Here is a 12,889-nt window from a genome sequence, read left to right on the forward strand (position 1 = left end):
TGATTATGATGGAGGTGATGAGGACAGTCCTGCGGTCCCTTCTCAGGCACAGTCTGTGCAGCGGGACAATAGCGGGTTAGCCCAACCCAGAGAGCAGGTGCATGCGGCAGCAAGTACAGAGAGAGTGCTCTCTTAGGAGCTCCCCAATTTAGTTCAGCCCCAAATTCTACTCACAGAATCATATTTTGGAGATATCAAAATGATCTGTCACAAAACAACCTGATTTTGTAAGGCAGGCACCTGCGTTTTTAGTCCTGGGCTCAGTGACCATATAGGGAAACCTACCAAACCCAGGCATTTCTGTAAACTAGACATCCAGGGGAGTCCACAGAGGTGTGACTTGTGTGGATTCCACAAAGTTTTCTAACCCAGAATACCCTGCAAAGGTGAAATGTTGAATAACAACTCGTTTTTTTCTTGCATTTCTGTCACACAAACTAAAGGAATATGCTGGGATGCACAAAATTCCTACCACCCAGTGATTTCCCACCTGTCTTGATAAAAACGCTACCCCACTTGAGTTCCTGTACATAGTGCCTGTGTCAGGAATGGATCACCCCAGGGTCAACAATTGCCCTCATGTAAGGACCAACATTGACTGTTGTGTGATCTATCCCTGTTGCGGGCACTAGGCCTACCCAAACAAGTGAGGTACCTTTTTTTTATGGGAGACCTGGTTGAATGCTGGGTGGAAGGAAATTTGTGGCTCCTGTTAGATTACAGAGCTTTCTATCACCGAAATGTGAGAAAAAAGTGTTTTTCCCCTAAATATTGAGGTTTGCAAAGGATTCTGGGTAACAGAACCTGGTGAGAGAGCCACAGGTTACCCCATCCTGGGTTCCCCTAGGTGTCTAGTTTTAAAAAATGCACAGGTTTGGTAGGTTTTCCTAGGTACCGGCTGAGCTAGAGACCAAAATCCACAGCTAGGCACTTTCCAAAAAACACGTCAGTTTTCAATGTAAAAATTTGAAGTGTCCATGTTGCATTTTGGGGTGTTTCCTGTTGCGGGCACTAGGCCTACCCACTCAAGTGAGGTACCATTTTTATCGGGAGACTCGGGGGAATGCTGGGTGGAAGTAAATTTGGGGCTCCTCTCAGATTCCAGAACTTTCTATCACCAAAATGTGAGGAAAAAGTGTTTTTTTGCCAAATTTTGAGGGTTGCAAAGAATTCTGGGTAACAGAACCCGAGGAGAGCCCCACAAGTCACCCCATTCTGAATTCCCCCTGATGTGTAGTTTTCAAAAATGTATAGGTTTGCAAGGTTTCCCTAGGTGGCGGCTGAGCTAGAGGCCAAATACCACAGCTAGGCAATTTGCAAAAAACACTTCCGTTTTCATTGGAAAAATGTGATGTGTCCACGTTGTGTTTTGGGGCATTTCCTGTCGCGGACACTAGGCTTACCCACACAAGTGAGGTACTATTTTTATCAGGAGACTTGGAGGGAATGCTGAGTGGAAGGAAGTTGGTGGCTCCTCTTGGATTCCAGAACTTTGCAGCACCGAGGAAAAAGTGTTTTTACAAAATTTTGAGGTTTGCAAAGGATTCTGGGTAACAGAACCTGGCAGAGCCCCACAAGTCACCCCATCCTGGATTCCCCTAGGCATCTAGTTCTCAAACATGCACAGGTTTGGTAGGTTTGCCTTGGTGCCGGCTGAGCTAGAGGCTAAAATCCACAGCTAGGCACTTTCCAAAAAACACGTCAGATTTCAATATTAAAATGTGATGTGTCCATGTTGCATTTCCTGACGCGGGCATTAGGCCTACCCACGAAAGTGAGGTACCATTTTTATCGAGAGACTTACGGGACACACAGAATAGCAGAACAAGTGTTATTTCCCCTTGCCTTTCTCTGCATTTTTTCCTTCCAAATGGAAGACAGTATGTAATAAAAACGTCTATTTGAGAAATGCCCTGTAATTCACATGCTAGTATGGGCACCCTAGTATGGGCACCCCGGAACTCAGAGATGTGCAAATAACCACTGCTTTCCAACACCTTATCTTGTGCCCTTTTTGGAAATTCAAAGGCTTCCTTGATACCTATTTTTCACTCTTTATATTTCACCAAATGAGTTGCTGTACACCCGGTATACAATGAAAACCCATTGCAAGGTGCAGTTCCTTTATAGGCTCTGAGTACCTAGGGTTCTTGATGAATCTATAAGCCCTATATAGCCCCACAACAATAAAAGTCCAGCATATGTAACGGTATATTACTTTTGCAAATATGACATCACAGGAAAAAGTTACAGAGTAAAACGTGGAGAAAAATGGCTGTGTTTTTCACCTCAATTTCAATATGTTTTTTTTTCAGCTGTTATTTTCTGTAGGAAAACCTTGTAGGATCTACAAAAATTACCCCTTGCTGAATTCAGAATTTTGTTTACTTTTCAGAAATGTTTAGCTGTCTGGGGTCCTGTATTGGTTTCACACCCATTTCTGTCACTAACTGGAAGGAGGCTAAAAGCACAAAAAATAGTAAAAATGAGGTATGTCCCAGTAAAATGCCACAATTGTGTTAAAAAATGTGGTTTTATGATTCAAGTCTGCCTTTTCCTGAAAGCTGGGAGGATGGTGATTTTAGCACCATAAATCCTTTGCAGGTGCCATTTTCAGGGAAAAAAAACACATGCTTTCTTCTGCAACCCTTTCTTCTCATTTTTCTGAAAAAACTTAATTTTAGCTGTATTAAGGGGAACACACAAACTTTGGGTACCTTTAGAATCCCTAGGATGTTGGAAAAAAAGAACACAAAATTGGCATGGATAGCTTATGTGTACAAAAGTTATGAAAACCAAAGCGTAAACTAACCCAAATAGCCAAAAAAGGACTTAGCAAGGGGGGGAGGCCCAGCAGTGAACGCAGTTAAGAATCATATACTTTGTTTTCCCAACATTAATAGTCAGTTTTTTGGTAGTGCAGAAAGACTGAAACCCTTTCAACATACGGTACACTGACATCTGGGTACTGGCCGGCAACACTGCATCCTCAGCAAAAAGCAATCTTGGTGTACTTTCATTGTATAGTTTAGGCATATCAAAGTTGAGATCCTTCAATGTTTTGACGACAGCATTTATATAGCAAATAAAAAGGGTTGGTGCAAAGACACAGCCTTGTTTAACACCTCACTGGATTGAGATTTCTGTTGTATATTCTCCTCTGGTGCTGTATCTAACCCCAGTAATGTTGCCGGAGTGCAATTCGATTTACAGTCTCAAAATATTTTCCTGGGACTCTCATGTCATGCAAAGTTTGCCACAGTATGGGATGATCTACATTGGTGGAAGCTGTTTTAAGTTCAATATTTATCAGGTAAAGCAGGGACTTTTTAAAATATAAATATTTAGAACAGATTAGGTTCAACCTAAAAACTTGGTCCATAATACTCTGGGGGTCATTCCGACCCTGGCGGTCCATGACCGCCAGGGCCGGGGACCGCGGAAGCACCGCCAACAGGCTGGCGGTGCTTCCAGGGCTATTCTGACCGCGGCGGTAAAGCCGCGGTCAGAAAAGGGGAGCCAGCGGTTTCCCGCCGGTTTTCCCCTGGCCCAGGGAATCCTCATGGGGATTCCGACCCCCTTCCCGCCACCCTGTTTCTGGCGGTTTTCACCGCCAGAACCAGGATGGCGGGAACGGGTGTCATGGGGCCCCTGGGGGCCCCTGCACTGCCCATGCCACCGGCATGGGCAGTGCAGGGGCCCCCTAACTGGGCCCCACAAAGATTTTCACTGTCTGCTTAGCAGACGGTGAAAATCGCGACAGGTGCCACTGCACCCGTCGCACCCCTGCAACTCCGCCGGCTCCATTCGGAGCCGGCTTCCTTGTTGCAGGGGCTTTCCCGCTGGGCCGGCGGGCGGCCTTTTGGCAGTCGCCCGCCGGCCCAGCGGGAAAGTTGGAATGGCCGCCGCGGTCTTTTGACCGCGGGGCGGTCATTCGGCGGTGACCGCCTCTGTCTCTTCCTGAAACCTGCTTGGGAACATTATGTTAAATCCCTTTGTTTGAGCCACTGCTCCGGATGAGATAGCCTCAGTTTGCCAAATATGTTGCCCATGTCAGCAAGCAATGAGATCAGCCGATAGTTGGACACAAGGTCCCTAGAACCTTTTTGATTTAGTGGCACAATTATTGACTTTCTCCAGGATGAGGGAATAATACCTGAGTTTGATCTTCCAAACTCATAATAAAGTAATAATACTTCACAGGGGAAATACCACACCCTGCTGTATCAGTAGTTTAATGTATGGTATTAAAAGAAATCATCATTTTTACTGAAGGGCTCGTAGCAAGCCCCAGGGTGGAAAGATCATTTAAAATGCATAGTTATTAATACTATTTATATTTATATAATCTTTGTAATGCGTGATAGAAACACAAGCCACTTCACAAACAGTGTAAAGATCTCTAGGCATTTCAGAACTTGGTGTGGTAATGCGAGGGGACTGATACTTTCCACTGTGTGTGCATATCATTCAGAGGGCAAAATGAACATGTCACACTGTAGCTGAATCCAAACTACTGTAAGGTTCTAACAACATACCTAACAAGGCTACGGAAGCGATCTTTCCAAACCACTGAGTATCTAGTCAAAGTCCTGCTGAGTCCTTTCGGATTGGTAAAAATATATCTTTCGACTTTCCAGGTCAATAAAAGTAATTTTGGAGCCTGTGTGAAACGCTGCAGGTAGCTGAAAGATAGATGGAGGCAAGGAAAGTCAAGTCCAGTCAGGGTCTGTTTCTTCTGCTTGAAGTATTCCTCAGTGCACTGCATTTGCCAAGTTGCGAAGTCTGCAAATGATCAGCAGTTAAAAAAGATAAATGTAATCCCTTATGTGCAGTTACTGTTCTCTGGAAGTTACACTTTGACAACACAGTTCCAAAGGAACAAACAAAATGCTTTCTGTTGAATTTAAACTTGTCTAATAAATTAAGTGTTTTTCATTAAAGACATGTTCAACCATTGAAAAAAAAAGTTCAGGAATTTGAAATTAAGAAAGTTATAGCCAGGGGCACTTGTAACCTAATCATGATGTGGAGGTTCCTGACGACCGCAAGTGTAAAAGTAGAATCAGAGATCATGCAATGGGATTCATCGTGTTGTCTGCAGGTTGTTTAAGTTAACCTCGGTACCCTTGTTTTGACCTAGTGAAAACTGAAAGTTATTTGTATTATTTGCATCATAGTTGTGGCTCGGAAATGGTTGATTAAATGTCCACAGCTTAGAGGTTTACATATCATCCTCTAAATTACCACCTGGTAGTTTTACAGATTCTGGGGATGAAAAGGAACACATTTAAATATGTCGCTATGTACGTTGTCAATTGTCATGCTGCTGTTCTAAACTTTAAATATGTTCTTGTTTAATGCCACCCTTTAAAAATGTTATCTGTTTTCAAGCATAATCGTGATTTTCACTGGGTTAAATCCCGCAGGATTGGTTTTGTGTATGGTGAAGTAAAAGCTATGAGTGATTTTAATAGTCCATCATAAAACTTTGTTAGATAGTTTAAATAGCTGAGCTGATATTCATAATAATTTAAAAAAGGCATATCATTAACAAGACAGAAAAATAAACTATCAATCATTAATTTAAAAAGTAGGAGCTTTTTAAACACAACTGTGGTTTGATTGGCATGTTCCTATTAAACAATCCAAATTTCTTAAGTGAAAAAATAGTGAAAAAGCATGAGAAAATGAGAAATGAGAGAGGGAGAGGGGGAGGTTGAGAGAGAAAGTATGAAACAGACTGAGAGGGAGAGACAGAGAAGGAAAGACAAAGAAAAAAAGAGAACTTCAATGTCTCTTCGAAGTCCAGGGGAGGTGTGTCGAGGAGCGCACAAAGTGTTGGGGAGCGCACAAAACTGTAGCTTAGGCTGTAGGTACCTGGTTTCTGACGAAGGGGCTGGCGTTAGGCCAGTGTGGCTTGTCTGGACCATGTTGCCTTGCTCCTCCTGCCCTCCTGCCTCCTTCTGCCCTTTAACCTAAACGGGTCTCCTTCATTCCTTCTTCATTCCAACTCTGTAAGTCTTCAACTGGAGCACAGATATCTCACAAGTACCCCAAAGCACCTCTTTAAGGATTTACTTACCTACGCTGAGTGACATTATTCCTTCCCCTGAGCTTCCCCAGATTTGAAGGAAGGACCTTGGAGCCTGTCGCACTATGAGGGCTGGTAAAGTAAGGAAGGAGCACCCAAAGCCTCAAAAGCGCAAGAAGTGCCGTCGTGGTGTCGATGTGGGTAATGCCACCTCGCATTCACCATCAGCCTCTGAAAAGTGGACTTATCCCCATTCACCCACTGTAATTACAGCGGCACTTCCTCTAGTGGCTGCTGATCCACCAGTTTAGCAATTTTGAAGTCTCAACTTTCTGTTGTCCATACGCCGTATCCATGCCCCTCGAAGCTCAGCGAGTTTTCTCTTCTGACATATTTTAAGAAAAAACCTAAGGTGGAACTTTTTGCAAATGGTGGGGAGATCAAGCCGGAGCTAGGCCGAAGTGTTTCCATGGAGCCTGCAGTCACTGATCCTTTACCCATTGCTTGTGGTTATTTGACAACAGCGACACATGTCCATTGTTCAGTTCCACCAGTCTCTTCCCAGTTAGCATCTCAGGGTGTAGTGAGCTTTTCACCACCTCAGGAGGACCAGCCGGCTGCATTTTTGCCGAGACACAAACAGTCACCAATTATTATCTCCAATGACCATTCTTTAAATACAGGGAGTGGGTGCCTTCTTTAGCAGCCTCTCCAGCAGCTCTCCATCGGTTGGCCGGGCAGGATGGGCTGACTGCAGGCTGCTGTGACTCCCCGCAGGAGCACAGCATCCCCCTGCCATCCAGTCCCCCGGCAGCCCAATGGACCCAGAGCTCAACTGGCAGTGTTGGAGTGTAGCTTTTGTAATCAAATTTAACATGAACTGCTTGAAAAATAATGTGTAATGAAGCTGCATAAAAAACGTGACAGACTAATGTTAACATATGCGGTTGAAATGTGCCCACGGGGAGTGGCTACCAACGTATACGATGACTAATGAAATTGGTTAATAATGAATTATTAATGTACTAATGTATGATTTTGTATTAGCTTTGAAAGTTATAAATTAAGATTTTGCTAAATTAGTCACTAGGCCTTAGTTAGCATAGGTCTGGGCCTAGCTGCCTGGTCTCATACTCAATGTGTTTTTCTAACGTGCAATGTGCTGCCTTCCTGATGGACATAAAACTGTACTTTTCCAGAAGCTAGAGATGTGTGTGTACCCGTAGTAAATTCTTTCTCATGAGACCCGACTTGCTCAAGGAGACTTTCTTGCCGAATGCAACACTGTAATTCGCAACAGGTACAAGGTCGCCTGAACTGGTGAAAACAATGGAACTACTGACTGGAGCAACGCGTGTAACTTTTCTTACCTGCCATTTTACCCGATGAAGACGTAAATCACAGGAACCAATAAGCTGCATGAGAACTGCCTTAGGTGAAAATTCTAGTGAGGTGATCAACGGATCATTGGACAGAGATAGTGGTGCACCAAATATTGACCAATGGAAATTAGAGACTTGTCTGGCAAATTCAATTTAACAACGTGTCACAAGGAGAAATCAGCCATTGTGTGCCTTTTATCCTGCCACTCTTACTGAACCATTTCGCGCCTTTACTGAGGCATTAGAGGGACACCCCTGCTGTTACTCTGACATTCCGGTTTAGTCTTTGCTGTTCTGAGACTTTAAACCATGCTCACCCTTCTTGCCTTGCCCGATATTTACTTCTCCTCCTTATGAGGGAAGTGTTCCTTATTGCCCTGACTCGCTGAGACTTTGCTGCTTACCCCGGCTGATGGTGAACCAACTTATGTCCTGAGGACGAAGACTGACTCTGTATGCTGACCCATTATGGAGGGTAACTATATGATGATGAATTGTAATTGTCTGTTTGCCTTTTCTTTCTAGGTACCAACTGCTCTTTTGATAGAGTCAATAGTTAGAGTTTTTTAAAATTTGTGTTATAAATTTGTTTTGCATGAAGCCCAACATGCGGATGCTAATTCGAGGTTAGTTAAGGAGTTCACTAAAACGAATGCAAATAGACAAATGACTGAACCTTTGCTTTGTTGAATAAATGCGCTAATGGTACTCTGCTAAAGTTGATTCATGTTGACGTTGTGCTTTGTTCTAATGTTCATGATCTTTGCTTTGATGAAGTCTTATTCAAGTTGCCATATTGTGACATTGCTGATGTGTTTTCTGGTATTTAGACTAATAAACTTGCTAGTAGAGTGTAACAAATAGGGAATAAGTATCATAATCTTACCAAATTCGTGTGGTTATTCATGGCTGAAAGGTCATGGTTTGTTTTAAATTTTATTAATCTGATTAACTAATTTGGTTGATTTGTTATTGTGAGTATTGATGAGGTTATTGATCTATTGATTGAAATGCTGAATAGATATCTCATCTTAAGGTGTCTCCAATCAGGGTCAAAAGGTTCATTGGCCTAAAACGAGTCCCAGGGTAAGTTAAATTATTAAAGGCGGGACGCGTTATCAGTTCTGGTAGCAGAGGATGGTTACAGCCCCTTTGGGGCCCTAAGACGAGGGTCCATTGTTTTAGAATTGTGTTTGAAATAATGCAATTTGGAGAGATGATGTTCCCCTAAGTCCCAAATGACTTTCCCGGGACCCCGGAGCTTGCTAAAGTGAGTTGGGTATGTTCTCGGCGTTCTAGTGATACAGTGAGTGACGTACGGTTTGCGCTTGCACAGCTCATGCATACCGCCGGGGAATTGTGAGGTTTGTGCGAATTTTAGGCCAGGTGATGTTTTAGTTGGAGTGTACGTACTCCACAGTATGAGAGTAGGGAAGTCAGCGAACTTCATGTGAGTGTGGCGCTTTGTGCTAAAAAATTGTCCAAGTGGTTGTTGGTGATGTACGGACCCTGCGTGGTCTAAGACTCTGGAGTATACTGATAAGTGTATGAGACACTTGGATTATGTTGTGAGTTGCGCGGTTTAATAGGTCAATCGTGCGTGATTGACGCGTCGAGTTGAGTCAAAAGTGAGTGAATGCAAACTTCGATGGAGATTTGGTAAGTTCTAAAGTGCACTAGGACGAACCATTGACAAGTCGAGAGTAGAATTTGCGGGTCGAATTCTGCTTGCGAGTGCAGGATCTGAGAAGGAGAGAGTAGCGGCCGAGGCTTAAAGTGAAATCTCTGTAAAGTTATGAAGCGATTGTGTTACCCTTCATGTAGTGAACCGGCAAATTTGAGTGTTGTTAGTGCTCGCAATATATTGCGTTAGTTTTGTGTGAACCGAGAGTGAGGGAGACAAGCTGCAAGACTTTGTCAGCCGCAGTGTGTGTGAGTGTGACATCACTGGAGCCGCGCTGGGATAGGTCAGTTAGTGAGAAGGGTTGCACAAGGATTGGCAGCCGTCCGTGAGAGGCAATTGGTTAAAAAGGTAGGCAAAGGGTGTTCTGGGAATTAAAGTCACTTCCTGATTCAGTCATAAACGAAATAAAAGACGCAAAAATGAAGTTCTTCAAGGCTCTAAGGAGCGCTTTGAGGGGAGATGTGTACATTACCGCACGTGTGGGGGAGCCTACACCGCCAGAGGATACTCCGGCTTACGCCGTAATGGAGGAGAAGGGAGTCGCGCCATGTCTTTGGCTAAAGCAATGGTGCAAATTAACAGAGAAAGATGGGTGTTTGGCGTTCCCAGAGAATGGGTCATTCAACATCGGGATTCTAGAGAATTTACGGAAGGCATTAAATGAGCAAAAGCCACCTCCGAGGCCAGCACAGTTTGAGGCGTTAGCAATTTGGGAATTGGTGGCCATTCGACAACAGCAACAGAAGTTTGAGAGGAGGATGAGAAAGGCAGAAAAGACACTAGCGGAGGCTAGATGGGATAGTGAACACAGAATGTGGAGAAGAGAAATAATAGACGGTGTTAGGATGTTTCCGGCAATAACTCAAGAAACCGACACGCAGGGAAGAAAGGCCACTTGTAAAATGGACAAGGGCTCTAGCAAAGAGAAGGAGACTAAAAAGTCTTGGGTAGATGCAGATGACTTAGATGATGATGAGTTCCTTAATCAGTTGTTCTATGATCGTCCACCGCCATATGCCATGGATGACAATAGACCAAGCACTAGTGCAGGTCCTGTAAATTCAACACAGAACCAGGGATCAACGAACCAGGTGAAGGTAAACACTGTTGCGACACGAGCGCCGATACAGAATACTGTTAGTGTGTCTACTGCTCCAGAGATGCAATTACACTTGCAGCCACCACCAGTTCAGAGGCTCTACCCTGATGTCCCAGTATTAGAAACCACTACGAGCTTGATGGTGGCGCCTGACCAGGCGTCTGCGCAATCAAAATTAGTGCAGATTGAACCAACTCCACTTTTACTGCCCCAGCCACAGCAACAGAGGGTTCTGAGTTATACTTCGGTCACATGACCGCAGTTAGCTACGGCACAGATAATAAATCAGAACATGGGAGCCAGTGTTCCACAGAGCGTGGGGAATAAGCCAACACCAGCCGCTATATCCTTACCTATTACGGTTGGTCCACCAGTACCATTGTACGCGCAGGACAAGCCTAGGGTATGTGATCAGGGAGTAATGACCCAGGACATGACAAGAGGAGGGTTCGTAGGGAGCTCTCAAGGAATGACCCCAGTGGAACAGATGGTAGAAAGGTCGAGGTCCCTGTTAGACTTCAGTCCGATAGGGGTTCCTCCAGATGTAACGCTGCACTCAGACGCGGCGTCTCTTTCTGTCCTCGCGGATGGAACACGATATCGATACTCGGAGCGCGTTCCCCGCGTTTTTTGACTACACATTCTGGGAAGCATATATTTCGCTCCCGGTATAATGAGAGAAACAGCTGGAGGGGTTCTTATCCATGTACCATGGTCTAAAGGTGACATTCTGTCATTCACAAATGACTTCCCCAGGCTGAGGGAGAAGCCAATAGAGTGGTACCAGCAGACAGACAGGTTTGTGAAGCTTGCGAAATGTCTTTGGGAAGACTTGAATACATTGTTTGAGATCATAGTTCAAGCTGATTTGTGGCTCAAGTGCGAGAGAAGTGTGGATTGGCCGACGGAAGAACTGGCAAGGGACAGAGTAACAGGAGCACCGTCTCCTGAGGTGATGAGGTATTATTACAAGGTGATTGCGTTTTTGAAGCAGAAGGTGTCGCCGCAGAATATTGATTGGCAAAAGATTGATCGAACGGCACAGGAAGGCAAAGAGTCGATACATGCTTACTATGGGAGGTTGTTGAAGGCATTCAAGCACTACAGTGGTGCAGAGGTCATAGAGGCAACGGACATGAATCACCTAGTGTTCAGGTTCGTTGAAGAGGTGAGACCAGAGATTAGCCAGATGATTAAGAATCATTTGATCTGTTGGCAAGCGAAGCCAATTGATGAGGTGTTACAGTATGCAAAGTACTGTAGTGACGAGATTGAGTTGAAGCAGAGAAAGCTGAAAGAGGTGGTGATACAAAATAAATCAGCGCAAGCAGGGATGCAGGGGAATGGAGTACAGCAGATAGTGCAACAGCCGCAAGGAAACAGAATGATTCAGATGTAAGCGAAAGGCAGAGGTCGAAGAGGTTTTGTGCACCGTGGTCCAGATTTGAATACAGTAGTGGTTCAGAATGATGTACAAGGGATAAAGAAGGTATTGCCATGCCACGCGTGCGGGGCGTGGGACACTGGAAGCGGGAATGCTCGATGATGGTACAGTAGGGTGCTGTTCAACAAAGCAATGATGTCAATGCATTCCAAAATGTTAAAGGACCTAGAATGTGGGGTCCAAATCCGAATTTTCAGAATAACATTGTTCAGATGCAGGGTCTTCAACCCATGCAACAAAGGCAGATGCCACGTGTACAGCCAGTGCAGATGCAACAAATACAGCAGTAGATTCCCGTGGTACCTAGATAGCAAATGCAGTTGCCCTTAGCACCAATGGGACAGCAACAGGTGATGCTTCCTCAACAGGTCACAAGTCAAGGAATGGGTCACAATAAAACAGTACAACAGTTCCCTTTGCGTGGTGAGAATGGAATAAATGATGAATGGTCGGATGACAGTTCGGAGAGTGAGGAGTGCAGGCTTGCAGCGTCCCTAGAAGTAGATCAGAGGGGACCCTATGTGCAAGGAAAGGTGATGGGTCACAAGGTCTCATTTTTGGTTGACACAGGAGCTACACGCTCTACAGTCAGAAGTGCAGAGGTTCAGAAGTTGCCCCTTTCAGGACGTAAAATAAAGGTAGTGGGAGTGACAAACCAGCTCCTGACTAACCCGATTACAGATCCGGTTCAGGTTGAGATTGGTACCTTCCAGGGATTGCACATATTTGTGGTTTGTGATTCAAGTCCCGTGTCCCTACTGGGAAGAGACTTATTGTGCAAGACGAGGTGTTCTATCACCTGTTCTAATGAGGGAATTAAGGTGCAGACAAACAGTGATGATGAGGGGGATGATGGTCAGATCTCAGAGCCAGAAACAGAGAACACAGATGAAGAGTATCCCTTGATAAGCTTCTTTCCGATGTTCACGGTGACTGACTTGCCCGCGGACTTGCAGGGAACAGTCACAGAGAAAGTGTGGGACTTGACAGGAAAGGATTGATAAAAGGAGTAGAACTAGTCAAAGTCGATGTAAAGCCAAATGCCGTGTTTCCCCAAGTACCGCAGTACCACATGGCACAGGATGTCCTCATGCAGGTGACCCAGATAATTGCAGACTTTGTGAAGCAGGGGGTCCTGAGACAAGTGATGAGCAGCCCATGTAATTCACCCATAATGGGTCTGAGAAAGCCTTGTGGGAAAGTTCGAATTGTCCAAGATCTGAGGAAAATAAATGACAGTCGTGAA

The sequence above is a fragment of the Pleurodeles waltl genome, chromosome 1_1, assembly GCF_031143425.1.
Source record: "Pleurodeles waltl isolate 20211129_DDA chromosome 1_1, aPleWal1.hap1.20221129, whole genome shotgun sequence".
NCBI lineage: Eukaryota > Metazoa > Chordata > Amphibia > Caudata > Salamandridae > Pleurodeles > Pleurodeles waltl.